We start from the raw sequence: 5,486 nt of genomic DNA, 5'->3' as shown, positions 1-5,486 counted from the left end.
TAAGTTGAGGACTACCTGTAGTGAATCCTCATTTACTCATAAATGAGAAATAAATAGCAATACTGTAAAAAATAGTCTGTACTTGTAGGAGCTTAAGCATCCATGGATTACCGTACCTCAAACAATGATGAATTAGCAACACTGGGAGCCAGTGAGAAATGGGGACCAAGCATGGGAAGCAACAGTAAAATTTAAATGTGTTTTAATTCTTGATCCTCAGTGTTTTAATTCTTGATCCTCAGTGGATCAAGAATTGGACCCTGTGATCCCTGGCCTTGTTGAAATACATGCTTCAGTCATCCTATCAGTGGTGGTCAAGGCATGGAAAGAATTATGGGACTTGTAGTTCATCTCACCTGGAGCATTACAGCTTCCAGACTAATTACAGGTGGTCTTCACTTATAACAGCTCGTTTAGCGACTATTCAGTTTTACAACAGCACTGGGGGGAAAAAGTGACTTATGACCATTTTTCACACTTAAGACTGCTGAGGCGTCCCCATGGTCATGTGATCAAAATTTGGATGCTAGGCAACTGGTGCATACTTACGACCACTGCAGTGTCCCAGGGTCATGTCATTGTCTTTTGAGACATTCTGGCCAGCAAACTCAAAGAGGAAACTCCTTTCACTGAACAATTGTGTTACTAACTTGACAACCACGGTGATTCACTTAACAACTGTGGCAAAAAAGTTCATAAAATGGGCAAAACTCACTTAACGAATGTTTCACTTAGCCACAAAAATTTGGGGCTCAATTGTGATCATAATTTGAGGACCACCTGTACTGAAATTCTTAAGTAACTTTCTATTTGTTCAAGGAAATTAACTCAGATATAAAATCTCCAGAAATGTTGGGGAAATGGACTTTTCTTAGTTTGCTCTAAGAAAAATATTAGGCAAAATTGAAAGCCTTTTATGTTTAAGAGGCACCTTTTACTAATCTAGACATAGCTGTTTCTTTAACAACAAAAATACCTAATACATAACTTAGTTTTCTTATTATTACATTTTATCATATATTAAAAATTATAGCTTATTCTTTTAAAAGTATGCTTAAGTAATTGATTTTGTCATATCTGATAAATAAGAATGTGAAAATATGTACCACTGAATGTCTTTTTGCTTATGGCAAAATGGAAATCTGAAAAATAAATGTAGGTATAATAAGAGTTTGATATACTGAATTTGGAATTTTTTTAGTAGAGAATTGTGGAAACCATTCTTTTTGTTCCTTTCAGCTGCTCTGGTATTTTATAGATTTGAACATTGGAAGAAAAGTTCTTTCCAGACTCAACAACAGGCTTGGTAGACCCTATCACAACTAGTTCTTTGTTTCTAATCTCTACAGCTATTTTAGCCAAAGCAATCTTGAATTTTGAAAAAGTGTTGTGAATGCTTTCAAAATGTGTTGTCAATCACCAAGTGCAGTGTTTTTCAAACTTGGCACCTTTAAGACATTGGACTTCGAGTCCCAGTGTTGTCTGGGCAATTCTGGGAAGTCCACAAATCTTAAAAGCTGCCAAGGTTGGAAAAACATTGATTTTGTGGTTGTCTAGGTAAGAAGCCAGTCACAAAATACCTATTAGAAGGCAAATAGATACGTATACCGGTTTGTGAGCAACTGGCACTTGAACATAGCTAAATTTCATCCTTCCATTTATTTTTAGTTAAAAACGTGGCGTGTTGCAGGGCCAAGATCCTGCTAGGCACAAGGGAGATACTGGTGAAAAGATTGGTTTTATAAGATCATAACAAGAATTCTGACTGTATAGAACAGGGGTAGGCAACCTTGGCTCTTTTATGACTCGTGGACTTCAACTCCCAGAATTCCTGAGCCAGCTATGCTGGCTATATGCTATGCTGACTCAGGAATTCTGGGAGTTGAAGTCCACGAGTCATAAAAGAGCCAAGGTTGCCGACCCCTGGTATAGAATATAACAATATAAGGATTTTATCTCATCCATTGCCCTCTTGGTCCTTTATTATCTATTCAGCTGGCAAGGAGAAAGGAAGAAACCCTACAAAAATGAACAAGTTAGTTCAGAAACAAAGTAGGCACTGAATCTTTTCTCAGCCTCTTGTAAAAATGACAGTGCCTCTTGGAGACAGAAAGGCACATTATTTTTGCAAATAGAGCTTGAGCTCTGTGTAGTAATTATAATGACTACTGTATACAGAAAAATGACTTTTTCCTGCATATTTTCTAATAACGGTGGTGGGAGGAACGATTTCAACCTCCTCGTAATTTTATTTATTTATTATTCTGAAACAAGATTTTTTTTCATGGCAATTTTTTTAACAGTTCAGCTGTTCAGGTAAAAGTTAACAAAAAAGGATAGGGGAGGGGGAACTTTATTTAAATCAAAAATAAATCCTTTCTCTCCCACTTTTCAGAGCTTTCCAAAGAACTACAATTGCTGTTCTTCTGCAGATTACATGAAGTTAAAAAACTAAAAATAAAAGATGAAGCAATAGTATGATAATTCATACATGTTTTACCAGATGCTAAAAATAAACTTGGAATTAGGAATTTAATATCTGTCTTGACAGTAAGTTCCTTGGGAAAAACAGGATTTAAATATTATAAACTTCATCTCAATTCTGGAAGATACCAACCTTATCACACTGAATGTTTTGACATAAATAGCCAAGTACTTGAAATTGTAATCATATGTATGCACCTGAGAATTAAAGTTAATTAAGCACAATACCCCTGTTTCTACAACACATTTAACCCAGTTATCTTAAACCCAGTAAAACATAGTACTGTAAAACAGATGTATTTGTAATCTGGCAGCCCATATTCACACTAACTGGGTCAAAAAGCCACAATTCGCCTTTTCCCTATAAGTGCCTGAGTTGTCATGCTAGGTGATCAGCAAAGCTTCATGACATCCCTACACACCTTCCCTATTGATCAGATTGTCATAGGTAGTCAACACAATCAGTTATATTATGTGTTCTGAACAATCTTAAATCATCATCTTGACAATAAAGTTCTGTAACTGATAGACTTCACCCATTCTTTCTCTCCACCTCTTTTTCTTGGAGAATTAGTTGGGCAAAATGAATCACTTGACTTAATATTGTTTATCCCACAGCACAACTGATTAGGTGGAATGAGTTTAACCCTGTGCATTAGAGGGTCTGTTTAAGGCCAAATTTAATCCACTGGGGCTAGGTGATTGGATTAATTCACACATTCTTGGTGTTCCCATAAAGACATTAGCTACCCATTAAACCAGTTAAATATATTGTGACAAGAAGTTATTGAATTTTATTTTCAAACGAGCTTATATAGGAAATGCTTCAATCGTCCCCCTTCCATAAGTCAAATAACCTGAAAATTGTGGTTTTGAATGGATAAGTCCTGCAATTCCTGCTTGTGGACTTACTAAGTTCACTGGTGCTTTTTGAGACAAGGCACATGGTGTTGCTATTCAAAAGACAATGTGCAGTTTTCCTCTCTTCCTTCTTCACTGTTTTGGGTGAAAAGAGATGGAAGGCCCGCTGGGAGAATGATTAGATGTAGAACAAAATAACTGGTCATCCTGTGCAATTCTTTTAAGGAGTCAGAATGATGGCACGACAAATACCTTATCTGGAAATACTTTTTTCATAGATCAGTGTTGTATACAGGGTATCTATTACAGCTAGAATGCCTAATTTGGGGAGATGGGAATATTATGTATCCTCCAACTATTAGCTAACAGTGTCCAGTTTGGTTCCAATTGACTTTTTTTAATCAATTCATTTAAATTGTTTTCTCCAAACGTGTAAAGGAATATACTTTTTAATTGAATGCCCTAAAAGTAAAACTCAGTTATATTCCCAAATAATGTACTTTTAAGATTGGAAAAAATGCCTTAAGGTTCACAGAGAATATGATAAAAAGAATCTGGTAGTATCTACTATATGATATGCTCTGATGAGAATGTGATAATAAAATAAAAGAAAATATATAAGGCTTTCTGTCCTTTCCCTCCTTTCATGTAACTGCAAGATATGTTTTTTAATTTTTTTAAAGGAGTAGCACTGTTACTGTTTTGTCATTCACCTACTGGATGAAAGCCTTTTATACAGTACTGAATGAGATCTATCTCACTAAGAGCCATGGTGATGCAGTGGTTAGAATGCAGTACTGCATGCAAACTCTACCCACAGCCTGGAGTTCAGTTCTGATTGGCTCAAGGTTGACTCAACTTTCTATCATTACGAGGTCAGTAAAATGAGGACCCAGATTGTTGGGGGCAATATGCTGACTCTGAAAACCACTTAGAGAGGGCTGTAAAGGACTATGAAGCAGTATATAAGTCTGAGTGCTATTCATTCTTGTTTGATATCTCTTCTTCTTCCTCCTCCAAAGTGCAGATGTTTGCATTTCAACATCTGGCCCATTTTTCCCTCACATTTCCTATTTGATTTCACATCCAGACTGAAGAAAGCAAACTTTATTTATTTTTGTGTCATATTTGTTGGGCCTGTGTCTGTAATTTCACATGTAGATGTGTAATTCCATGAAGCATTAAGAGAGTTTTTCTCAATAACATCAAAAGAAGACTCCTTAGAAGAAAAATAGAAAAATTGGCTTGAATACCTCAGACCACCATTTTCTAACTGAGCCATAGATGATAGGTGACAGATAGATGATGATGATAGATTAGATAGATTAGATAGATGATAGATAGATAGATAGATAGATAGATAGATAGATAGATAGATAGATAGATAGATAGACAGATAGAAACTCTTAAGTTTTGTTTAGTGACCATTCGATGTTACAATGGCACTTAAAATAGTGACTTATGACCATTTTTCACATTTATGACCGTTGCAGCATCCCCGTGGCCACATGATCAAAATTCAGATGCTTGGCAACTGGTTCATATTTATGACGGTCGCAGTGTCCCAGAGTCACGTGATCACCTTTTGTGACCTCCTGACAAGCAAAGCCAATGGGGAAGCCAGATTCACTTAACAACCGTGTTACTAACGTAACAACTGCAGCAATTCATTTAACAATGGTGACAAAAAAGATCATAAAATCACTTAATAAATGTCTCACTTAACAACAGATATTTTGCGCTTAATTGGGGTCAGAAGGTGAGGACTACCTCTATAGAGATATTGTAGAATTTTAATCACTCCTTACACTAAAACAAACTCACTTAATCCACCCTGGTTTTTTTTTTATGAGACTGGTCCTTATTCCTACTTTATTTAACACTGGAAGTATTTTTTTTCCCTCTATCTTTTCCTAGAAAAAAATTCAGGAAAACCTCACTGAGTGTTTTAGTAAATTACATTGTGTTCCTTTCGGCACTATCCTATGAAGGTCAATTGCTTGCACCCAGTTTAAAAATTCCAGTCTTATCTAGAATTATGGAATCAGGCTCTAAATATCAGTTCCAGCCTTGCTGAAGTCAGTGAAATTTATACTTCTCAGTAAATACATAGGACAGCAGTGATAGTTAATAAATCAGTT

Source organism: Vipera berus (assembly GCF_964194415.1).
Source record: "Vipera berus genome assembly, chromosome: 1".
Lineage (NCBI taxonomy): Eukaryota > Metazoa > Chordata > Lepidosauria > Squamata > Viperidae > Vipera > Vipera berus.
Note: the sequence above shows the minus strand (reverse complement) of the source record.